This window comes from Gopherus evgoodei, chromosome 4, assembly GCF_007399415.2.
Source record: "Gopherus evgoodei ecotype Sinaloan lineage chromosome 4, rGopEvg1_v1.p, whole genome shotgun sequence".
NCBI lineage: Eukaryota > Metazoa > Chordata > Testudines > Testudinidae > Gopherus > Gopherus evgoodei.
Window position 1 is genome coordinate 89,852,083 of NC_044325.1, and position 26,449 is coordinate 89,878,531.

The 26,449-nt window shown below is 42.5% G+C and overlaps 1 protein-coding gene across 2 annotated transcripts in view; it reads left to right on the top strand.

The window, feature by feature from the left end:
• Positions 1-26,449, top strand: part of NELL1 (neural EGFL like 1) — a 454,792-nt gene that overhangs the window by 204,412 nt on the left and 223,931 nt on the right. The gene's annotated exons all lie outside the window — the stretch shown is intronic.

Genomic DNA, 26,449 nt, shown 5'->3' on the forward strand with positions numbered 1-26,449 from the left:
GCTAACCTCTTTAGGGTTGTGTCTTAAAAGTCCTATTTAGTCCTAAATACTTTTGGAAACTGATGAGACAAGGTGGGTGAGGTAATATCTTTTACTGGACCAACTTCTTTTGGTGAGAGAGACAAGCTTTTGAGCTATACAGACTCTTCAACAGGTTACTGGTCTCAGGCCACCCTTTCTTCCTTAACTAGAACTGGAGTCTAAGAAGTTTCAGTGTAAATGTATGTAAGGGTTATTGTTAACACAGAATATGTGAAATTTAATGGTTGACATGCAGCATGAGATTAAACGTCTAATCCCACATGCTGAATTTTCATTTTTGAAAACTAGTCCCTAAGCATCCTGAATTGAAATACGTGCCCTGTTTTTAAATAATTACACAAACAACTCTCTGACTGTGACTTCATTGCCTTCCTAATACATGTTACACAAACATTAGTTTCCTGGTCTCTTTCCTTCTGGAGATCCCTGTATCAGGTATTGGAGCGAAGAACCACGCTTTGTTTCTGGTGCTAAATGGTACAATATTTTTTGGTTTACAGTCACGTTGGCACTTTTTCTTGCAACTGTGAAGAAAAATGTAAGTTCATTCCTGGAACCTTTAAAATGCAGATACATTTGTTTGAATCCCTAAATTGGCTCTTGGTTAAATTTAGCAGCATGAAATCTGTTTGCTGATGGGCACTGCCATCACCAGAGAGCATTCATCTGCTCGGCAGGGCAAGTCAACATAAGACACAGACTATTTAGAGTAAGTCCAGCCAAATGAAAAAGGAGACACCATAAATAAAATCACTTCAAATGGCTTAATCCAAAAGCCACTAGCTCAGTGGAAGTCTTTCCATTGCCTTCATTTGGCTTTTTATCAGGCCTTAGTAGTAAACACGTGCCCAAGCTCTGTTTATGACTATACTAAGAAGAAGAATTTGTTTTTGTTTCCAGAGCACTTTTTTCCTAAGGCCTGGAAAGTGGTGGACTAACATTAATTAATTGTGCTTGTCAGCACTCCTTTGAGACCAATAAATATTTTAATCTCCAATTTACAGAAGGGAAGTTGAGGCACAGAAAAACTGAGTAACTTGCCCAAAATCATACTGAGGCAGGGATGGCATTGGAGACTCCATTTAATCAAACCATAAAAATTAGAGGTAGAAAAGACCTAGCAGTATGTTTACAAGAATTGAATCAACAATTAGATTTATTTCTTATGAATTTACATTCTGTACAAAATCAACACAAATACATTTAAACACACTGTGTATGATCTATTGTTGTAACCATTGTCCTTCCCTCCTCATGCTCTCCATACAATTTTGTAAGCTTCTTTTTTGCATCATCTGAAGTTCTGCCCCAATCCTCCAAGGTTTAAATGACTCTCTATATTCTTTAATTTCCAACCTAACTCTCATCATTCACTAAGTTTGGTCATTAGGCACATTGCCTTCCCCCTCTTTTAAAAATTATCAGGTCAGACTGGCTTGTTATTTGTTCTCGAAACCTTTCACTATTGTGGGAAATATATGCCAAATAAACCGAATCCATGGTTGCAGTGACATCTGCGTCGCTGGTAAATTTCTGACTTCAAACAATGGAGATAGATGTGGAGACAGTGCTAGGTTATCAAGAATATTTGGTTAATCTTTCAAGTTTTCTTGTGTAATTCATTTACTATAACTAATACTACTAAAAAACTTTATTTCAGTCAGGCTGTTCTATAATGTAAATATTTAAATTTCTTTGAAACTGTGTTGCCCTCTAATTATTAAGACAAAAAATTTAGATAAATATGTATGATACAGTCTAGGATAATTAGTATTTGTTAAGTTTTCGTAGCTGCCAAGTTTTGTGCAGCTCCATTTGTGACATCATAATTATTTAGTGAAGTTATTTGCATATTTAAAAGAAATTTGCTTATGTAGGTCAATGTCAAGTTAAAAAATTATGCAGTCTTATTGCTCCTTTAGCTCCAGTGAGTGAAGCTCTCTGTTTATCTACAGGGATGCAGCAGGGCATGCTTCTCACATAAACTGCTAGGCCAGCATGCCTCAGCCTTATCTGGGAGGATTTCCCCTAGGAGATACAGGGGTAGTTCTGTCTTCATGGCCCATGAAGTTCTTGGTTTGTCTCCTGAATCTGTCAATTAGTGCACAGTGTGAGAGTGCATTTGTGACATGGGGGCTGGATCTGAAACTCAAAAAACTCATTTCCTATAGGGCCACCAACATCCATTAGAAGGGAAAAACTTGTAATCCCTGCTGAGATGGACTGGAGTCAGACTGGTGACCTACAGGCAAATGGTGCTGAAGCATCATAGCAATATCTTGAGGCAGCCAGTTTCCCTTCATGAGTTAGCTTGCTTCCTGGAAAGCTCAGACTTGTTGAATCTTTTGGGGGAATCTTTTGGGGGAAAAATCCATGTTCCCTTTTAATGTGGAAGAGCTTTGGCTAACAGGCAGATTTACTTGGGGCATAAAACAGACAGCCTTTGGGCTGAGAGAGAGAGAGAGGTTTTGCTCTGCCATGTGGGTAGTTTGTAACATGAACTTTTTGCCTCCTAGCAATGCTTCTGGACAGAAAACCAACCACTAACTGCTTGTAGTTGGGATGAAACTTTCTTTATAGGAATATTATTACTTATAATAAAAAAAAATCTATAGCTGGGGTTTTACACCTTTCTACAAAGTGTTTGTTGCTAACCATTATCAGAGGAAGGGGAATAGACTGTGGACAACAAGCCTGATTCTGTCTTGCAAATCCCAGTATTCAACTGGGTTAATCTCTTTCCATGTATTTATTTATTTATACTTTTCTTTTTGTGTCTGTAATTTTCCAGTAAAGTTCAGTTTTATGAACAACAGCTCAAATTGGGGTTAAGATCCAGTCAGTGACTGGGATACTCACTAGCTTCAGCCAGTAGTTGAACTTTGTTCTTCTGGAAGGAAGTATCAGAGATGGGTGATGTCTGGAAAACAGGGTCACAGGTAAAGCAAAAGAGTGGGCACAGAGAAAGCTGTTGAAAGGTGCTATGCAGTGACAGAATAACTTTATTCTTCCAATCTAGTGGTACTTAAGAGTTGTTTTGAGCAAAGAGCAAATTCATTTGACCTACTATGTGCTTCTCAGAATTAAGATACCAATTTCTGAAAGTGTATTTGTGCTAAAAGGTAGATTACAAAAGGGAAAATGTGGATTCCTTTTCTTGCTCAATTAGGTTGTATTTTAGTAAGGCCTGAAAGTTTGTTTGTATTTAATTTGTTTATTTTTTTACCTTTTAGAAATATCTCAGATCTTGAATCTTCTGTCGGATAGGCAACATACTAAACCCATTTGCAAACCTTCAATTTCTGAGTGTTTTTTCTATATTAGAAAATAAATCTCTCACACACACACTTGTGTGCCAGAAGCAGGAGGAAAGAACCCTGTCATTGTTGGAACTTTCAATGGTTTCTTTTCTAGCACTGAAAAGATATCTAATCTAACTTAAAAAAAACAAACAGTGTTTTACTACTGCTGTAAATGTGCCTGTGCAAAAAGCAAAGATGCTCAAAATGCAGTCACATTTCAACTAAACAGCTGTGAGAATCTTGCCACAATTCTAAACTTCATAGTATTTATTTTCAGAGCAAGGAAAATAACAGAGCACAAAACCAACAAATACTCTATATTGGTGCTTCAAGATCCACGTGCTTGTAGGAACCTGTTGTGACAAAGTTCCTCCTTTGGGTCCTGCGCTTATTGGCGGATTTGCTCACCTCAGTGATCTTCCCCTCTGGTGGAACCCACAGTCTGGGTCAGTTCCTCCTGTGTCTGATCAGGAGTTGCGAGGTTTGGGGGGAACCCGGGCCTGCCCTCTACTCCAGGTTCCAGCCCAGGGCCCTGTGGATTGCAGCTATCTATAGTGCCTCTTGTAACAGCTGCATGACAGCTACAACTCCCTGGGCTACTTCCCCATGGCCTCCTCCAAACACCTTCTTTATCCTCACCACAGGACTTTCCTCCTGGTGTCTGATAATGCTTGATTGTCTGATAATTCCTCAATCCTCCAGTAGCACACCCTCTCAGACTCAGTTCTTTGCACCTCTTACTCCCAGTTCCTCACACATGCTCCTTCTCCTCTGGCTCCTCCCTGCCTAACTGGCGTGAGGTCCTTTTTAAACCCAGGTGCCCTGATTAGCCTGCCTTGATTGGCTGCAGGTGTTCTCATTAATGTAGCTATCTCCACTGCCTTCTAGAAAGATCTTAATTGGCCCCAGGTGCTTTGATTAACCTGGAGCAACTGCCATTTGATTACCATGGTCCTATTGGCATCCAGCGGGGGTGGGCGGGCGAAGCCCGCCCACTTCTAAAGGGCCTCCCCCCAGCCTAAGGGGAGGACCCACAGGTCTGGGACACCAAATAATTACAGGGGACAACTAATGAAAAAAACAGGATCGGGAGTGAGGTCATAGGGCTAAACGAAGGGAACCCGATGGGGACACCGAGCAGAGAACCCCGGACAACGCCCACTGCTCCTCGAAGACGTCAAGGGAGCCAGTGGACGCCGCCCAGAGGAACTCTGCCCGGATGCGTGAGCAGATGGAGGAACGGAAATAGGCCCTACAGTCGCAGGAAATCCCGTCGGCCAACCTCCTCTCCCTGGTGTTGTAGATGGTCAGTTTGGCCAGGGCCAAGAGGAGGTTGAGAAGGAGATCCCGCGACTTCGTGGGGCCACGGATGGGGAGCGTGTAGATAAAAAGGTGAGGGGAAAAGTGCAACCAAAAACGCAGGAAAATATTCAGGAGGAACCGGAACAGGGGCTGCAACCTGGCACACTCCAAATAAACGTGCGCCAAGGTCTCCTTCTCACCACAGAAAGGGCAGGTGCTAGGGACAGATGTGAACTGCGCCAAGTACACGCCCGTGCTCACGGCTCCGTGAAGGAGCCTCCAACTGATATCCCCGGCGGGCTCGGGACCAGGGCAGAGTACAAGCTGGCCCACCGGGGCTCCTCACCCTCGAGAGGCGGCAGGAGGTCCCGCCATTTGGTATCGGGGCGGGATGCGAGGGTGAGGTAGTGAAGGGTATGGAGCACGAGCGAGTACAGATGTTTCCATGGCGCGGTCTGGAACAAAACCGGCTGCAGATCATGCAGCCGGCTGGCAGTGAAAGGGTGAGGGGGCCGATTGGGTCCACGGGGCAGGGGCCCGATAAAAATGTCCACGGGGCCTGGGGTGGAGGGTGGGCGGGGCGTGCCCTCTCGCAGGACCCGGTCGAGGTAAGCCCGAGCAGCGGGCAGTAAAGCGGCCTTCACCTCCTGAAGTACGCGCTGGGGAGTACGAGGTCTGGAGAGCCCCATGCGCTGAGCGAGCGTCAGGGGATCCAGCCAGTCTCCCCGGTCGTAGTCCAGGAGGTCTCCGACCCTGGTGACTCCCGCCGAGACCAACCTCTGGCACACCGTGGGGGACTCCGCCACCTGCACACGAAGCTGGGGATTATGTAGCAGGGGCTCCGCGAGGAGGTCAACCCCCACGGTGGCCGCCACGGACCTGGTCGTTGAAAAGAGCTTCCAGGTCCGGAGGAGGTCTTGGTAGAAGACCGGCAGCCCGGAGAGGTCTCGCGGAAGACCTCTTGGATGGAGGTAAAAGAGCTGCCGGTCGTATCGGAACCCTCGAAAGCGGCGGAGGAAGGCGTGTGCCAATTGATTACCATGGTCCTAGGGATTTGTTTAGCCTGGGGCTAACATACCTGTTCCTCAGTACTTTACTGTAGCCATCTGGCCTTGCCCCATCACACTGTGAAACAATTCCATTTATGTTAAAAAAAAATCTTACAATCTTAGCCAATGGCTTTATTCAAAATAATAAAAAATAATTGGGGCTGGATTATGCCCTTTGTCTCTAAGTTGATATTACCAGTTAGAGAGTTTCCTTTTGAGCAATTGTGATATGGACATATATCCCCTAAGAACCAGACAGAGATCACAGACTTACTGCGCTGAGATCATTAGCAATCCTGAAACTAGATCCACTTGGCAGACCTATGAAGAAAGCTTACATTAATGTTGCTTTTTCTTTCATGCTTATTTTCTGCCTTAGAAAATACATATTTGATCATAAATATTTCTGATATCTCTATCCAGGATTTAAAGAAATATGAAACAAAACACCCCTACTCCAGTTGTAAAATGTACAGTTTATTTATTTGAATTAAGGACCCAGACAATATGAAAACTCTTATCACAAACAGAAATCATGAGTCTTAAAACTGAATTGTTTGATCTCTATGGGTGTACCATAGGGTGTAGTTTACATTTTTTCCTTTGGTTATTGGCACTTCAAGAAAATACATGAAATACTGTGTTTTATGATGTCAGTAACAGAATGGGCCACTTCTGTCCTGGGATGCCACAAAGCATCACTGTTTTTTGAGGATTAAGTTTCCACTGTTGAAACACGGTTGATGATGGTGGTTAGAAATTAGTAACTCAGATTCCTTATACCAAAGGGACTGAAGTAACTGGATAGAACAGAATGGTTAAACCAAGTTATCTGAAAAGATCATAATCCAAGATTTTAATGAAATTTGAGAAAATCAGAAAAGGAGAAAAATTGCCTCCTGTAATATTACCATGAATAAAATTTCTAACATTTAAAAATATGCAGGGGCCAGGTTTTCAAAAATGCCATCTTTTTGCAAATTTTGCATCCACAGATGCGTGTATGCACATTTTTGCTTCTGCAGTGAATTATTAGTGCAAATATATGGCAGGTAGACTTATTTTTGCCTGCACGTGGCTTCAGATGAGGAAGTCTGATGTGTTTATGGAAGGGATGGTATGATGGGAGAGCCTAATTTTGGCAATTGATCTTTGATTATCGCCAGATAAGTATGCCCAGTGGTTGGTGATGGGATGTTGGATGGGATGGGATCTGAGTTACTGCAGAGAATTCTTTTCTGAGTGCTGGCTGGTGAGTCTTGCCCACATGCTCAGGGTTTAGCTGATTGCCATATTTGGGGTCGGGAGGGAATTTTCCTCCAGGGCAGATTGGCAGAGGCCCTGGAGGTTTTTCGCCTTCCCCTGCAGCGTGAGGCATGGGTCACTTGCTGGTGGATTCTCTGCAGCTTGAGGTCTTCAAACCACAATTTGAGGACTTCAATAACTCAGGCATAGGTTAGAGGTTTGTTATAGAAGTGGATGGGTAGGGTTCTGTGGCCTGCTTTGTGCAGGGGGTCAGACTAGATGATCACATTGGTCCCTTCTGACCCTAGAATCTATGAATCTATGTGTAAGTACTGATTTAGGTAATATTAACTGCACACGCAGCTAAAAATATGGTCAAGTTGCATGTGCAAAAACATAGGCTGGGTTGATGGTGCTCAGCTGGAAACCAAGTTGTAGCTACTTATTTAACTTCTCTTTTAGATCAAATTCTGGGAACAAGTCTAATTTTAACAAGGTACATTTGATTAGTTGCGGTTAGATTGATTATTTTTAATAAAATAATCTGTACCATTAGATTATCTCTCAGCGTCAATAAATTGGGTTCAGGAACAAGGGCAGTTATTACCCTTTCTGGATTTTGTTTTTGCACTGGAGAAAAAGGACAAATTAATTCACTGACAAAATGAATTTCTAATCAGTTTGAAATGTGAAGCTCTTACCTGATTATTTCCAAGGTTCATAAGGGTATTTATTTTACTTAAATTATTTCATGAAGTTCAGTCCCTTCAGGTTCTGAATTTCCTGTTTTGATGGAAAATTTAGTGTCCTAGCTGATTTTACCTGAGATCTTGAATTTAAAACAGGCTAACAAAGTACAGCAAAGTATGGAAACTAATGCCGCATGAAGGTTAAGTACTTGATTTAATGTGGTTGGCACATCAGTATATTCAGACAGCTCTTGAAGGACATTGGTGAATCAATTTTGCGTACTCGGTATAACTCGTCACAGTTATGTAGGTTTTCCACCAACAGATGGCTTAGGGGTGATACATTTAGGTTAACAAAAAATGAGCTTTCCTATAGTGTGAGTGGTGCTGCAACAAAAACTTTTGTGATTTTAATACACAGGTCAATAGGTGAAATTCACTCCTATCCAGAGAACCAGCATAACAATGTGAACCACATATGACAAAGAAAAGATCATGAAGCCCCCTTAAGTGATATTAACTTGAGAGATGCTGTAGGACTTTAGTGGTGCATAATCCTCATGCTAACCCTCTGAACAGATGGAATTTACCCCACGTTTACACATGCAAGTGGGGCTTTAACTTGCAAGGTGCTGAACAACAAATAAGTGTATGTCTACGTTGCAGCCTCCGGCCCAGGCAGAGACTCATGATAGCAGACTCCTTTTCTAATCTAGTTTCTGTGCCTGAACTGGAACACTCAGTCTGATCCCTTGAACTCCAGGAAATGGGGGATCCAACAGATTTCTTCTACAATAGGACCAAACAGAACACAGAATCTGAACACTCCTAGACTTTTTGCCTTTTTGTCTTTGGTTTCTCTGTGTTATGAAGGTCAGAAAACTAAACAGCTTTAAACAGTGATTATGGGCATTAAATCTGTTGACAGTTGGACCTAAAACTATTAATATTTTAGTCTTTTAATACAGCAGTTTTCTTTTCTATCCAGCTTATGACAGAGAACACAAGCAGCCCTCCACGCAGAAGCTGTCAAAATTGAGACATTCTTTAATAAGGCATCAGAACTAGAAATACATTTCTACTTTGAGAATGAACATGAAAAAAAAATCATTCAATTTGGCGCCTCAAAGCTTCTTTTAAAAAAAAAATTCTCCAGTCCCTGAGGATTTTGTCTAATTGTTTCTTGAATGATTCCTGCCTGTTTACACTTTCCTGGGAGACAGCTCTGCACACGTAATAATTCTGTGCACGGAAAGGTCCATCTTCTGATATCTACTCTGACTTTGTTTCCTTTAATTTCCATTTATGTCTTTACTTTCTGCATTCTCTGGAAAATTGGGCTGACCTTATCTAAACCATTTATTTTATATTCTTCAATTAAATCCTCACTTGGCAATTTAAGGCTGCAGGTGTTTTTTTTTTTAATCTTCACAGAGCTCATGAATTTTGGACCAGATTTTTTCTACATTTTTGTACCCTCTCTATTATCATCTCAAATTACAGTTGTGCATATATACAAGTATTTGATTATATGTATAAGAGATGGACAGTAAAATAGTCCACTTGACATGTTTTTCTCTATACCATGTTATAAAACACTATGGTTTGCCTTCAGACAGAGACCTGAGCAGAGTGTGGGGCATAAGTTGTACTGCCCCAAGAGTAACTCCCAGAGTCACATATGCTCCCCTGCTCCCTCTTTGCTCTGGAGGGAGTAATATTTTTTTGTCTGATCTATACAAATAACAGATTAACTCACCGCCCTTTATATAGTGTTGTCATAAACAGATAGTTAAGGGTTAATGCCTGTTACCTGTAAAAGGTTAAGAAGTTCACCTAGCCTAGCTGACACCTGACCAGAGGAACCAATAGGGGGACAGGATGTTTCAAAAGGAAGGAAGGAAGTTCCCTTTGTCTTGGTCAGTTTCAGTTTTGGCTGGAGTGGAAAAGATCAAGGAACCAGCCTCGTATCAGAGTAGTGAGTTTTAGAAAAGAATAAATAATTTTGTTTATTTTCTTTTGTGACTTTGTCTTTGTGCAATTAGAGGAATAATCAAATTGGGGATTCTTTTGTGTACTAAGTTTTTGCCCAGGGGAACATCCTCTGTGTTTTGAATCTGTTGTCTGTGAGAGTAGCTGGTATGCTAATCTCTCTGAGGTTTTTTTCTTTTACCTTTCTTTTCTTTAATTAAAAGCCTTTTTTAAAAGAACCTAATTGATTGTCCTTGTTTTTAGATCCAAGGGGTTGGATCTGGACTCGCCAGGGATTGGTGGGGGAAGAAGGGGGTGGGGAAACGAGTAACTCTTCCTTGTTTTAAGATCCAAGGGGTTTGGATTGGTGTTCACCAGGGAATTGGTGGAGGAGTCTCTCAAAGCTACCCAGGAAGGGAAAGGTTTTGGGTGGGAGAAGACAGAGTTTCCCAAATGACTCAAATATTTGGATGGTGGCAGCATACTGATCTAAGCTGGTAATTAAGCTTAAGGTATCTCACGCAGGTCCCCACATCTGTACCCTAAAGTTCAGAGTGAGGGTGGAACCTATGACAAGTGTTCTGGCCAGTGCGTAGTGAGGGTAGAGCCACAGCTGTTCCCATTTCTCAATACTCCCTGCCCACCTAGCAGTGCCCATTTACACCCCTGTGCCCAGACCCATGTAACCCATACAGGGCATAAGGGGGTGGTTCTTATTCCCTTTCACTCTCCTGTGTAGGCCCATAGACAAAGATACAACCAAGACTTATGTTGGTTTTTATATGAGTGTCTAGAAGATAAAATTAAAAGTTGAATAAAAAGAATCAGAACCTTTCATCTTTGCATCATGAGTTCTTATCCACTCCATGTTACTAGTGGCTGAAATTCATAGCAATCAGGAGTCCTTAGTGACTGTACTGGAGTTACACCAGTATAAAATAGGAGTAAGACAGTGCATCAGGCCCACTGTTTACAGGAGATTGTATTGGCACCGTGTACAGGAGATTGTATTTACAAGGGACAAGTCCAGGAGGCAGGAAACCTGAGTTATATTCTTGGCTAGGCCCCTGATCCATGTGTTGTCTTGGGCAAGTTATTTCATTTTGTAATTTTTTTTGTCAGCTGATCCATCTGTAAAATGGTGAGACTAATACCTTCCCTTGTAAAGCACTTACAGATCTGTGGAATCACTATATGAGAACTAAGTATTATTATAGTGTGTTGATATACATTATATTTTTCAATTATTCTGATGACAATCATGACTCATTATAGATGGTTATAATCGTGTTGATTCTTCTCTGCTCGAATACTACATCAATTTTCTATTAACTGGCATCCTTGTTGGCAGTCCTGATGAACTGGAGGCTGAACTATTGTCTCAGTCTAGAGATGATTTCTTCACATCAGAACTAATGGCCAATGGCAGTGTAGTGTGTAAATGCTTGCGCAGATGATGCCTGTGTATAGCTGGCTCTACACCACTTATTCCCTCTTCCCGCCCCATTACATATGCAGAGCATACCAAGGGTGGAAGGGGACAGAGTGAATAGTGTGCTGCTCAATCCTCTGGCTGCAGCCAGCGTAAATAAGAAATTCCAGGGCTCTCTAAGTTACTTGATGGGTCATTTTAGTCCCCAGGGTGCCCAGTATCATGGCAATGGGAAGATGCGTGACAATCAACTTCCCCTCTCATTTGCACCTCAGTCACACTGACTGTAAACTTGGTGTAGATGGAGACTGAGCTCAGAGAACGCAAGCCATCTAAATGCAGAAAACAGATCTTACAGATGTTAATCCAGAATGCCCACATCCGTGTGATGACCAAGATCTCTTGAGATAGCAATCTAAAAATTCATGATTTGTTTCTTTTCCCAGATAAAATTCATCACCATTTTATTAGGAACTGCCATCTTGAACAATGGTCTGTCTAGTATTTCTGACAGTGGTCAGTGTTGGTTCAGAGGAAGTGTAGTTCTCCATCTGGCGATAATCTTGGGACTTGAGCCCTAAGTACTGATAGCCTTTATATTAAATCCTAACTCGTGTTACTATATATGCTATTCATAGTAATAAAAAATCCTAAAACTATTTTGATTATTATTAAAAACTTTTCCTCAGTAATATCCTGTTATGGAATTTCACAAGTTAATTATGATGTTTTGGGGTTTTTTGTAAAGGAGTATGCTTCCTTTTATCCATCTTAATTTTTTGCCATCTAATCACATCAAATGCATAGTTGTTAAACATCAGAAAAAGAGTGTCTTCTATTTACAATTCTTCATTTTACATACTTTTGTCATATCTCTTACTCATCTTTTTGTAGATTATTGAATAATCATAATCTTTTAAATCATCTTATTCATTTGCTTAAAGAAAACAAATGGGATCTTTAGAGGAAGCAAGTTAAGTAGATACATGAATATTATAGTGACCTCAGAGCAATAATCATTTTTATCTTTTCATTTCTGCTCAACAGAGAAAAGAATAATTGCTACTATCTATTTAAATCCTTCTGATTCTGTTTGTGGGTGTGTTTTCAGATGGCCACAATACGTAATTTTGAATGTGCTTGGATTTTAATCTCTAACATAAAAATTTGATCACTTAAATTTTAAAAAGAAATTTGTCAGGATGATTCAGTCAGGTCATTATGAAATATGTAATTAGATTAGATGAATTTGATGTAATTTAAATAAATCTGCCAGAACCAACAATATGGGAGGAGAATAACAGCCAGAAAGTTTTTAATAATAATAATTGTTTTATAGCTTTTCCATCTGAATAGCTCAAAGGTCTTTAAGAACAACAGTGGATTGAGCATCCTGTCACCTTTGTGAGATAAACAATTATTATTATCCCCATTTTATAAGTGAAACATAGGTCATATGGAAATCTGTGGTAGGGCATGCCAACCCTTCCTCCTTTTGTTTTAAATCACTTGGGTCCAAACTCAGCCCTTTGGCTGCATCATGCATGCATCTTGTGACAGGGTTCACTTGCTGCAGGTAGTGCCTTCTCCTGGCCATCCTGGGGATTAGCTCTGCCAGGCATTGCTCCCTCCTGTGGTGGTATCTTCACTCATCCCTCCCACCCTGTGGCCTCTCTCATTCCAGGAACCATAGCCTACTCATCATGATCTGGCCTCTGGCTGGGTCACTTTGTGGTTTCAATAAACCTAGTCCCAGATTTGGACCTTAGCGTCCAAAATATGGGGGTTAGCATGAAAACCTCCAAGCTTAGTTACCAGCTTGGACCTGGTAAAGCTGCCACCACCCAAAAAATTAGAGTGATTTGGGGCACTCTGGTCCCCCCAAAAACCTTCCCTGGGGACCCCAAGACCCATATCCCTTGAGTCTCACCACAAAGGGAAATAAACCTTTTCCCTTCCCCCCTCCAGGTGTTCCTGTAGAGAGACACAGAAGCAAGCTCCGTGAATCTAAACAGAAGGATTCCACCCTCCCCGTTCCCAGCCTTGGAAAACAGAAGTACCGAGAGCTAATCTCTCTTCCCCCCTCACCCAGAGGGAATGCAAAGTCAGGCTAGTAAATCTAACACACACAGATTTCCCCCTGACTTCTTCCTCCCACCAATTCCCTGGTGAGCACAGACTCAATTCCCTGGAGTTCCCCACTAAAGAAAAACTCCCACAGGTCTTAAAAAGAAAGCTTTATGTAAAAAGAAAGAAAAATACATAAAAAATGGTCTCTCTGTATTAAGGTGACAAATACAGGGTCAATTGCTTAAAAGAAATATGAATAAACAGTCTTATTCAAAAAGAATACAATTCAAAACACTCCAGCAACTACATACATGTAAATACAAAAAACAAACCTATCTTTGTACTCACAACTTGGAAACAGAAGATTAGAAAGCAGGAAATAGAAAAATCCTTCCCATAGCCGAGAGGGACAGGCAGAAGACCCAGAACAAAGGACTCATACACAAACTTCCCTCCACCCAGATTTGAAAAAGTCTGGTTTCCTGATTGGTCCTCTGGTCAGGTGCTTCAGGTTACCTCTTTCCAGGTGTAAGAGACATTAACCCTTAGCTATCTGTTTATGACAGGTGGTATCTTCACTCATCCCTCCCACCCTGTGGCCTCTCTCCAGGAACCATAGCCTACTCATCATGATCCGGCCTCTGGCTGGGTCACTTTGTGGGGTTTCACCATCCAGGGGTTACTCAAAATCCTTCCACGCAAACCATATCAGTCAGTCTTCTCCAGCATCTGGAAATGCCTAGATGGTGCAACTTCCCATGTGGCCAGTAGGGTAACCCAGGCCTGCCTGCTACTCCGGTTCCAGCCCAGGGATCCTATACTTGCAACTGTGGCCTGCTTTCCCACAACCCTTGTTGCTCCTTCCTTCGACTCTTTCCAACAACTCCTGGTTCCTCGCCTTTCTCTGTGTTACCAGCTCCAAACCCTCCTCCCTCTTCTCAGGGAGTGGCTGCAGCCTTTCCCAGCAACCTTGTCTGTTGCCAGCTTCCATCACTGTTCCTGCACAGCTGAGCCTGCTTTCAATCACTTCCCTGCTCCCTGGCACCACCTGGCTTGAAGTGGTTTCCATCATATACGTTCACAGTTTGGTTCAGTGGCTCTCCGCTCCCTCACTGTACAAATTGTTCCAGTGCCCCTGTCTGGCTCCCTCTTCAGGTGTAGCCTGTGGAATTAATTGACTTGCTTTGGCATCTTAACCCCTTCCCATATTGTGGGGGTAGACACATGTATATCAGGGATGGACTTCGGCCCTGAGAGGGTATAAACTTCATATGCAGTATAATGAGTTCATTTATATCTTTTCTGTGTCTGTTGACATTCATGTCTGAGTATAGGTAATTATCCTATTGATTCTTCTCTTCTTTTTCAAGCGCTATCTCATCTCTCTTATGATGTGGTAATCAGAACTGAGTAGCTGTAACTTCCTAAGAATTACTTCTATACACTATAGACGTGATATTGTCTAGACATTTTTTTGGAAAAAAATCTTTTAAATCCTCTTGATCTAGTTCATCCCAGTTCATTTTTCATTTGTTTTGTTCTATTTGAGCCCTACTCGACTACCTCAGATTAGTTAATATTAAATTCCATTTGTTATTCATTAGCCCCATTTTTAAGGTGTCTTTACAATCTATTTACATTTTATTAAACTATATTCTGTGTGTCTGCCTCTCTTGTATCGACAAGTTTATTGGCAAATGTGCACAATTTGTATCTAATTCTCCTGCCTTTATCTATCTCTGTAGCAGATTGAAACTCATCAGAGACGTTGTTCCTGTAGCAACCGAGAAAGACTCAGTTTAGAGTTTTTGTCCTTTTTTCCATTCTTTCTTGTGATCAGCACTATACCTCTGTAGCTGCTTTTGCACATTCCAATAAGTACAGTATAATGAAGAGTTTTGTGCTTATTTTGGTTTAATCTGAGCCTTGCCCCCATGCTAGCAGTGATCATAGATGTAGAAGTCCCTGTCAGTCTAGAGAGCAAGTGACTGAAGGCTGGCCCAGGAAGCGATGGTACTGAGGTTGCTGCAATAGTTAATTGCCTTCTTCTGATAGTGATATTGTTATCAAAGAATCCCTGGTGTGCCTTGTCAGACAAGAAGTGAGCAGAAGAAAGACTCCACAGAAAAATAACTGTTGCAGGATGAAAGGGACATTGAAAACCTCATAACAACCATACCCTTGGGCTATAATATCCGAAGTGATTCTTGAAGAGGCAGAAGATCCAAAGCATGAATTCTTCCTTGCCCATGCTTAGATAAGAGGGAGAATGAGAGGAAGGGCACTCCAGGGATAGTGATGCTTCCTAGTAATTAGAAATGGAAATGACCATGACCTACTGGGTTAACTGGTTCATCCCCTCTCAGTTCAGTATGTTATCTAATGCTCTGTCCAGTCTGTTTGAAAATACTCCAAGCAACTGGGTTTCCACCATTTCTCTTGGGCAGGGGTTCTCAAACTGGGGGTTGGAATCCCATAGTGGGTTGGGAGGTTATTACATGGGGTGTTGTGAGCTGTCAGCCTCCACCCCAAACCCCTCTTTGCCTCTGGCATTTATAATGGTGTTAAATATATAAAAAAGTGGTTTTTAATGTATGAGGGGGTTCGCACTCAGAGGCTTTCTGTGTGAAAGGGGTCACCAGTACAAAAGTTTGAGAATCACTGCTCTTGGGAGACTGTTACAATCTCATAATTCTTAATCTACTGGAATAGAGCACCAGTTGAATAGCAGGAAGTTTATCCTGATAATCTCCTCTTCGTTATTTCATCCTATTACTTCTGATTATCCTCCCTCCTCTCTTGTAACACACTAAGTAACTTGTCTCCCTCCAAGGTATTTACCACCTTCAAATATTTGTAGATTGTTATCATGCCACACTTTAGACATCATTTAGCTGTGTTAAACATATTTGATTCTGTTACTCTGTCTTCTTTAAACAATACCTCCGGCCCATTAAACCTTTTGAGGGGCTCTTCTTATGAGTCTGAATGCATCTGGTTCATCCTACTTGACCACTTCCCTACATGCCCAGCCACCAACCATTCCATTTAGAAGCAAACATCTTGACATTGGCCATGCAGGGTCAGAAACGGTGACATTTGGGTCTCTAACAGGGTTTGATCGAGTGAGCTCAGGCTATTCCTGAATCTGTCACACTGCTCTACTTCGCACTGTTGCCCTTTGTAACCTCTTTAGAAAAATATCAGCATTGCCAATGCTGGTGTGGCCTTTGGCGACAGTGACCTGTCTTTTCTCTTTGCCATGGCGGGTGCTGTTCAGGCGGCCAATTGTGTGTCTCAGTTAGTTAATATCTTTGTAGAAGAAAGACTGGTATCTTTCCATTACAGGATTGTATATTATTTTTGCAAGAGAAAGATCATTCCTGGAATGACTTTATCCTGCCTCTTATTACATATTTAGAATATATCTCTATGAACTTCACTTGACACCCCCGTCCCTGGTGAGGTGTATTACACAAGATGACAGTTTGGGGCTTACAGTGTCACTTGATTTCATATTAAAATTATACTCTGACCTGGACAATTGTTTTGAGTTGCACTAATTTGTTCCACCTTGTGGTCACCCAAGAAGGCGGTGAAGTCAGTGTCAAAAGGAATGTTTTCAGTTTTCTTCCAAATACACTATTAAATTTAAGTATCCAAATGACTATTAATATTTAACATTAATTCACTGATCATTCTCTTCAGCACCAGTACCAGTGCTTCCTGGTACTGTGTATAGAAATCCCGCCTCTGCTGAAATAAACTTGAAATTACTGGGACACGTTAGCCAACAGTCTCTAGATCTGTATTTATGGGAGCTAGTGGCAGGAGATTCTCTATGGGGGGCCCTTGACCCTGAAATTCGCTGCCGGCCCCCTTGTTCTGACAGATCCTGAGTATACTGATCATCAGGAGATGCTGCAGACCCTATCTGTATACTAAGGTTTTCTGAAAGGTCTTGGGAGATCAGTAGTCTTCAGTGTGGTTGAGTTGCTATCAGAGGTGGGCAAATAATAGATTTTTTGGTTCATTGGTGATTTTGAAAAGTTAAAACAAATTTCTTGGCAGACTGAAAATGAAAATTTTCAAAATTTTTGGCAATTTGGAAAGTTTTGTTTTGGGTCAAACAAATGTTTCATTTTGAAAAAATCAAAATGTTTCATGTCAATTTCAATTATTTTAAATGTTTTTGTTTTTTTAAAATAAAATTAAAGGACATTTTAAAAGGAAGTGATTTAAAAACAAAAAAAATCCATTTCATTTAAAAAATGTCCAGATGAAATGTTTCAGTCTTTTCTGAATTTCTTTCTTAAACAAACAATTTGGTGAAACCACTCTCAGATTTATTCCTGTGTTTTTAAAATGTAGTCCATGTTCCTAGAAACTTTGTGGCAAGTGCAGCATATAAATGGGGAAGATAAATAAAGTTGGCCATGTTTTCTAGTGATTTAAGCACGAGGCTGGATTCTGGCTCTGAGTTCTGTTCCCAGCTGTGACATAACTTGCTGTGTGATTCTAGGAAAACTATCTAATGGTTCTGTGCTCCAGTTTCCTCATCCATATGTAAGCAGAGTCAGGATAAGCTCTACCCTGACATCTGGTGGAAAGAATTTCAGAGAGTGTATTTGCATAGGCACGCCTACCCTATCCCAGACTGCCGAGCTGTGGGACTGCTTGGTGACAAATGACTCACCCTCAGTTGGGTGGTACTTGCTAGACAAGGGACATGGGTTCCAAAACCCAATGAACTGAGAGAGGCTGGGGACAGGTATCTGTGCCTGGTGGTGCAGTCTCCTTGTGGAGCCAGAAGCACCAGTTCCACCCCTCCTCTCTCCACTGTGGAATGTCAGAGTTGATTTTTTTTTATTCCCTCAAGAATCTAAATACAGGTTATTGAGCTGAACTTTGGGCTAATGGTGCACTACTAAGAGCTGAGATCACTAAGAGTTGAAATCACTAAAGAGCTGAAATTACTGAGCTGAGAGCACTGAGTACTGTGCTAACTAGTGGGGGAGCCTGAAGCTATACTGTGGAACAGAGCAGCTGGCGGAGTGGAGCAGTTGTGGGGACGGCTGGTGGCAGCAGAGCGGCTGGCAGAGCGGAGTAGCTGTGGGACGGGTGGAGCGGCCCACAGAGCGAGCGGAGCTAAGCAGTTTGAAGAGAGAACTGGAGCAGCTCATGGAGCAGAGCAGCTGGTGGAGTGGAGCAGTTTCTGAGGACGACTGGAGGAGCAGAGTGGAGCAGCTGGTAAAGCGGAGCAGTTCGTGGAGAAGGCGGAAGCAGAATCCACGGAGAGGCAGGGCAGTTGGCCCCGGACCACGTAAGGTGCCCCTTTCTACCCAGGCTGGGGAGAGGGGCCTCTACAGATAAACTCTCGAACTCTGGGGTGGCATTGACCAGAGTCTTTTGGGTTGTTGGACTTTGGGGTGATTGGACTTAAAACCCTAAGGGGAAAAAGGACAGTGCCAAACGTACTTGGAGGTGGGTTTTTGTTTATGGTCTGTGTTGTAACCCTGTTTGTGGTGTTTCTCCAATGGGATGCCGCATTGATTCCTTCCTTTATTAAAAAGTTTTCGCTACACTCAGACTCTGTGCTTGCGAGAGAGGAAGTATTGCCTCCTAGAGACGCCCAGGGGGGTGTGGTATGTGAGTGTCCCAGGTCACTGGGTGGGGGCTCGAGCCGGTTATGCATTGTGTTACTGAAAAGGAACCCCTGGATACTAAACCCGGCCCTTGTTGCTGCCAAATCAGAGGGGCAGAAGGGTTACACATATAATGGGGATGATAATTGTTCCTTACCTTACGATGGTGTTGTGAGACATAATTTTTTGATGTTTGCCAAGTGCTTTGAGCTCCTTGGATGGAAGGCACTGTAGAGACTACAAGGTGTTATATACCTGACTATATTTCTTCAATTTTTTGACAGGAGAGTTGGGCCCTCTCTTGCTTCTTTTTTCCCCCCTTCTGGGAGAACTTGCTGGGACTTCACTTTCATCCTCTGTTGGTGGAGTGTTCCTGGAGGGCACAATCACATGAAGAGGTGTTTGTGTTGAACATTGTCCTGCAGTGCTTGGGGTCGAAACCCTCTGGCAGGATGGCCATTTGTTTTATAAAACATGTTTGTGTGTATTATTTTTTATTATGAAAACAAGACACAAATGCAGAATGAGAGGGAGATACTGACCATTGCCCCAGTTGTCCTCATAACTACACTCTATTACAAAAACATATGAAACTTCTCACAGATTGGAGGGTTCCTCTGGAGGGTTCATAGCTATCTCATTCCATGGAAGATGTGGGTGCTGAAAAAATAGTATGATATTCAAAAGAAGGCATAGCCTGCAACTACCAACCTAGCATGGTGTCATACGCCCACCCAGCATGCACACTGCCTCATTTGCTAAACGCGTGTTGAGTGAACCAGGCAGAGGCAGCTGAAAATCATGTTGAGCAGCATGAATATCCTCACCCCGAGCAGAGTTAAAACAAAGATGCACACTGTCATCATGTGGAGTAGCAAAGGCGTATCTGTCAGCCCAGGAACAGTCAGCACCTTTGGACGGTGCATCTCTGTGCTTGTGTTGGTGAATATAGATACAGTAAACATTTGATGGGCTTTCTGTGGGACATTGGGATGAATATGGCTGTAATGCTCTTTACTGAGTGTATTCCCCTTGGGTTGTGCTTCAGTACTCTGTGCTCCATTTTTGTGATTATTTTCCTTTGTTAATATATTATCAGTCACTTTCCCAGTGGACTTGTCTGATTTGCTTCAGCTATCTTCTGTGCCAGTAGATCATTATCTGCTATTCTCTCCAGGTTGTCAGTTGATTATTTGCTGGCTTCGGTATTTATCAGTCATCTCGGGAGTATTAGTTCCTTTGCCATAGGTAATGAACCTTTCCCTAACTCCACCTACCCGTTCTTTGAGTATTCTGGGTTCTGATCTCTTGTTTCAAATACGCTGTCCTCCAGAACCAGTCTCCTGGGCATTGTGTGGCTGATGATATTGGTAAACAGTTTGGTTACAGTGGGGAGTTAAGAGATTTCTCTTACACTTTGCACTTGAATAGTATCTTTCAAACATTGACATCAACACGCTTTACAGAATATGTCCATGTCACACAACCATTAAAAAGAACAGGAATAGAATCCATGTCTCCTGACTCACAGCCACATGCCCTAATCACTAGATGACACTACCGTCTTTGACGTTGTTCAGGCAGACCCTTTTACAACACTACTGTTAGCCGCCTGCCCCCTTTTCTGAGGTACAGCGCTCCTTGTACTCCTGCTTTTGTTGCCTGTCACTTATGCTGGAATAAGCTTTTTGAGAAACACAATAGCATGTAATGTGCACTTGTATTTTGGTGCTTTGTTTGGAGGCAGTTTACTTTCAGATGCTGCTTGCCTGATTTTTAATTCACTTTGGGATGATCAGGCTATATATAATTGGTTTTATGTCTATCCCTCACCAAATGCTGTATGGCCAGACACCCTTGGTCATACTGAGTAACACCTTACTTTGCAAATAGTCCCATGGAAATCAGTGGAGTAAGGGCACTGCCCAGCGTAAATAAGGATGGCACAATCTGGCCCTACGTGTTTACAATGTGCACATTTTATTTTCATTTTAGTTATTAATATAAAGCTTTCTTCATATATTTTTGTCTCATTTCTCCTTAACGAAGTGTGATGTCACATCATTCAAGGAAAAAGAGGGATTTAAGACCAGTAAAACCTAGGCACATTGCACATCTGGACTGGACTCGGAATTCAGACTGAATCTGAATCAGGAAAAAAGTTCCTTAAGTGGCCCAGAGCAGGGCAGAGAGAGGTCACGGAGACGAAATACATAGGATTAACTTGCTTCTGATGCTGTTTTTGTTGTGTGTTTGGTTGTCATGGTTTTTGTTCCTATGGCAACTGAGTTAGATTATTAGGGGATAGCCCAGCCAGCTTCGCCGGTTAGGTGAGTTCTGTGTCTGTAAATAAATGGTAGTTTTATTAGCTGTCTGCTGTCTGGCCTCAAGTGATTTCTTCCTAAACCGGCTGCCCCCAAGGATATAACAAGTGGGGATGATAGATGGGATTCCGGTGCTGCTCCAGTAACAGAAGGAAGTAGAAGTCAAGGTAAAGAAAAAACACACAAAAAAACTGCTTGTTTGCACTGACTGTGAAAGTGAAACTAAAAATCATGGCTATTCTGACCGGGCCACTGGAACCTTTTGATGAGAATATAGTGCAATGGCCTGTGTATACTGAGCGTTTTGAGTTTTTTGTTATTGCAAATGACATTACAGAAGAGAAGAAGGTGCCAATATTCTTAAGTGTTGTAGGGGCTAAAACTTACTCCCTGCTACACAGCTTACTATACACTGTTAAGCCTGAGACTAAATCTTACAGTGACGTGGAAATCCTGGGGTCCAATTTTTCCCCCAAACCACTGGTAATTGCTGAAAGATATAGGTTCCACAAAAGAGTTCAAAAAGAAGATGAAACAGTTGTACAATTTGTAGCAATTTTAAAAAATCTAGCAGAACACTGTGAATTTAAGGAGATGTTAAATGATGTCCTGCATGACAGGTTAGTGTGTGGCCTGTACATTGAAGCTATATGGAAGCGCCTACTGACAGAGGCTCAGCTTACATTACAGAAGGCTGTTGATATTGCTGTCTCCATGGAACTGGCTACAAGGGAGGCGCAATACATCGGTGCATCCCCTAGGGTGCAAAAAGTGTCACAGAACCTACCCACAAAACTGTGCAGAGTCAGGAATGTTACCGCTGTGGTAAGCCAGGTCACCAGGCATCAGAATGCTGGTGTAAGGACCTGGTGTGTTGACACTGTGACAAAAAGAGACACATTGAGTGTGCCTGTAAACAAAAGAAAAAGAGGCCTGTGGTCTGGCTGACAAAAGGAGGAACCCTGCATACCCTAGAGCAGACCCAGGATGATGAAGGTGACACCTCATCGCAAGAGGAACTGCCACTGCATGTTTTGTCTTTGGCAGTGGGCTCACATGAATACTGGGTAACCCCATTGTTGGATGGCAGACCTATACGCATGGAACTGGACACCGGTGCAGCCGTCTCGCTGGTCTCCGCGACTGTGTATAAAGAAAAGCTACAGCATCTTCTGCTTAAGGCAACAAAAACTGTTCTGAAGACGTATACGGGAGAAGCTGTGCCCATGTTGGGCACTATTGATGTTAAGGTGGAGCTCAATGGATAGGCTGCAGATTTTGTGTGGCTTGTCAGGAGTTGAGTGCTATCTGGATGATATCCTGGTCACTGGAAGGAATGAAGAGGATCACTTAAAGAATTTAGAGGCTACCCTACAAAGACTGGAAGAGTATGGCCTACGAGTTCGCAGAGACAAGTGTGAGTTCTTCCAGTCCTCTGTTGAATATTTGGGACACATCATTGATGCTGCGGGTCTTCATAAGTTAAGGCTATTGTGGAGGCTCCCCCACCTCGAAATGTAAGCCAGCTGCGCTCATTTCTAGGACTACTGAACTGTTATGGAAAGTCATCTCACAGTTAGCAACACTGCTAAAACCACTTCACGAGCTCCTTGGGCAGAACAAGGCCTGGAAGCCTGTGATGTTGCATTTAACAAAGCTAAGGGATGCATTGCTAAGTTCTGAAGTTCTAATGCACTTTGATCCATCCTTACCCCTACAATTGGCCTGCGATGCCTCCCCTTATGGAGTGGGAGCAGTCGTGTCACACATTATGCCTTTGAGAGAAGAGAGACCTGTTGCTTTTGCTTCACACACTCTAAGCAAAGCAGAAACTAACTACACCCAAATCGAATGTGAGGCATTAGGAATTGTTTTGTTTTTGGAATTCGGAAGTTTCATCAGTACCTGTTTGGGCGGAAGTTTACTCTTCTCACAGACCATTGACCTCTGACATCAATTTTTGGACCCTACACAGGCATTCCCCCATTAGCTGCTGATCGTATGCAACGTTGGGCATTGTTACTTTCAGCACACACGTATGAAATCAAATATCGGAAACCCACTCTGCACGGCAATGCAGATGGCCTCTCAAGGTTGCCTTTGTCGGTCAAACATCAAGATAGTGCCCAAAAGGAAATATTCTACTTTTGAACAGGTAGAGAATACACCCATTACTGCTACTCAGATAAAGAAGGCAACTTGCGTTGACCCAGTATTGTCCCAAGTTATGGACCTGGTGATGCATGGAAAATCTCAACAAACCTCTCCGGTCTCACCCGACCTTGTTAGCTACATGTCCAGGAGGACAGAGTTATCGGTCCAATCTGGTTGTTTGTTGTGGGGGAGACGTGTCATTATTCCACCACCACTGAGATCACAGATGTTAGAACAGCTACATTCCAGTCACTGTGGAATAGTGCGCATGAAGGAAATTGCACGAAGCTATTTTTGGTGGCCTGGATTGGACAGTGCTATTGAAGAGAAGGCAAAAGCTTGTATGTCATGTCAGGGTGTGAGGAATGCACCCCAGTGGGCACCCCTACACCCATGGGACTGGCCTGAAAACCCGTGGGAACGTATTCACGTTGACTTCGCTGGCCTCCTTGAAGGAAGCATGTTCTTGGTGGCAGTAGATGCCAATTCTAAATGGCCAGAAGTCTCTATAATGCAGTCCACTACTGCAGAGAGTACTATCCAAAAACAAAGGGGACTCTTTAGTCATTTCGGTCTGCTGGAACAGCTTGTGAGCGACAATGGACCACAGTTCGTCTCGCAGGAGTTTCAAAATGTTACGAAGGCAAATGGGATACACCACATCACTTCAGCACCATATCATCCATCCACCAATGGATTAGCTGAAAGATTTGTGCAGACAATGAAACACGCTTTGAAATCAGCAAGGGGACAACACTCCATTCAAAAGCGTCTGGATACCTTCTTACTTTCCTACAGAAACACATCTCATGCTACGACCAAGGCATCCCCAGCCTTTCTAATGATGGGACAACATCTGCGCACTTGCTTTGATCTGCTGAAACCTTCTGAACCCCAACAAATTGTGCAACGTCAGCAGCAATATCAGGTCATCAGACGGGCACCCAGAGCAAAAGACCGAACCTTTAGCTCTGGACAGCCAGTTTTGGCTCGGAATTATATTTCCAGAGCTAAATGGGTCCCTGTCATGATCATCACTCAAACAGGACCTGTTTCCTACACAGATCGGACTGCACAGACATGTAGATCAGCTGCTGCCAGGTGATGCCAGTCCTCAGGACACATCTGCATTTGAGTGGTCTGACTTCACCTCTTCTGGTGAGACACCAAATCACGAATCACCTGTTCCTGACTGTTCTCCTCCATTACTGCCGGCGGCTGAGATACCCCTTTGCCCAGCACGAGCTGATACCACCTCCTCACCCGTTCGTGCTGCGGACCCTGAGCCCATAGTACTTTCGGGTGCAACAACACCAGAAGTTCGCCATAATCCACCTAGAGACAGAAGGCCTCCTCATCGGCTGGATCTTTAGCTAGGGCGAATCCACGGTTATGGGGCAAAATAATCCCCAGGGGTTAGCCGGGAATGGAGGCAGTCTACCCTCCCTCTCTAGTCTAGTGTGTGTTTTATTTAGGGGATGTTCTTATTGGGGGGGAGGACTATGTTGTATATTTGGTTGTCATGGTTTTTGTTCCTATGGCAACTGAGTTAGATTATATGGGGATAGCCCAGCCAGCTTCGGCCGGTTAGGTGAGTTCTGTGTCTGTAAATAAATGGTAGTTTTATTAGCTGTCTGCTGTCTAGCCTCAAGTGATTTCTTCCTAAACCGTCTGCCCCCAAGAATATAACAGTTTTGTCTTGTATTTCAACATTTCTTGTATACGAAGTGGTGCATAGGTCATCCCCAGAGACATTACTCCTCTCTAGCCAGTTTGCTCTACAGACTTAATTGATGGCATGGGGAGAGCTGCACACTGGCAGCTCCCTTCCTGCAGAAGATGGTTGGCTGTGGTTAGAACTTCCCCCTGAAATTATTTTGGAGGTTCAAGATGTATAGAAAATATAAATAGTATTAAAAGATAAAGATACTTATTAAAGCTGGAAAATGTGTAGTAATTTTTTATTAGAAACCTACCTGCCGGCTTACTGGGCTTCTCTGGCTACACAGCTGTAGAAACTGCTCTCCCTTCCAAGGAGCAAGCAGGTACTTCCTTCTCAGTCATGGTCACAGCTCTTCAGATTCCATCTCTTCTATTCTCTTGGCCTATGGCTTCCAGCTCTCTAAAATAAAACACTCTAATCCCACTACTGAAACTACTGGCTTCCCTTGTACTTCGTTGTACTCCTAGAAACTTAGTTGTTCACCCTCTCTTCACTTCTTGTCTTGTAATGAATTTGTGCGAAAGTTTCTCTTGTCTGGCTTCCTAGACGCACAGAATTAAAATGAAAAATGTAAATTTGAATTATTTTTTCTTGTATCCTCTTTTGAAAATGGATTTTTGTAGTCTCTCTTTTGTGCTTACATTTTTCTTGCCTTTTTAATGATCTTCTCCTTTCCAAAGGCTGCCTACAGTGGTATTTTCAGGTAGTATTTTATGAATCAGACAGTGTGTAGTGCTGAAAAGAAAGGGCAGCAAGTGAACCACTCCCTCCCTGAAGGCCCCTACCTTAAATCCGCAATGCACTTATACCTCTGTCCTTAGATTTCTCCACTTGATATTTCAGGTTATTGCCTCTATCCCTCCTAAACTCCTGTGCTAAGCTTTCCTGGAGAAAAGACACTTCTCTTACAGCTGTCGTCTTGCATAATCCTGTGCTTAAATTCTTATTTTTCTTGGCTAGCAACATGGTTTGTTAGTGCTTCCCTATGGCTGCCTGCATGCATTCAGAGTATAAATCCTTTAGAAATGATCTCCCTATTTGGATTAACATCAACCAACCATGCATTTTTTCAATGTAGTGCATCATATGTCTGGGTATTTAGGTTATTTTTATTTATTTTTTTTTAGTTGTTATAAGTTTATGGAATACATTTGTTTTGTGATTATCTAGTGGCAAGTGAGTCCCAAATGCTAGAGCAATAAACAGCATATAATGCTGTCTGACCTAGCTTTCAGTGTACTTTAAATATTTCACTGATATAATATGTTATGTAGCTGCAGCCAAAACAGCTTATGAGCTATGACTCCATCACAGCCTGAGCTAAGTATAGTCAAATCTGGTTGGTATTTGGATGGAAGATCTTCAAGAAAATACATAGGTGGTTTAAGTGATTCACTAGGTGTCATATTTTGCATATGAGTCAATATTGAACCTGTTCCTTAGCATACGATTAGGAGAAAATTTGTTGCTGGAGGTGCAGTCTTTTAAATGAGATGTCAAA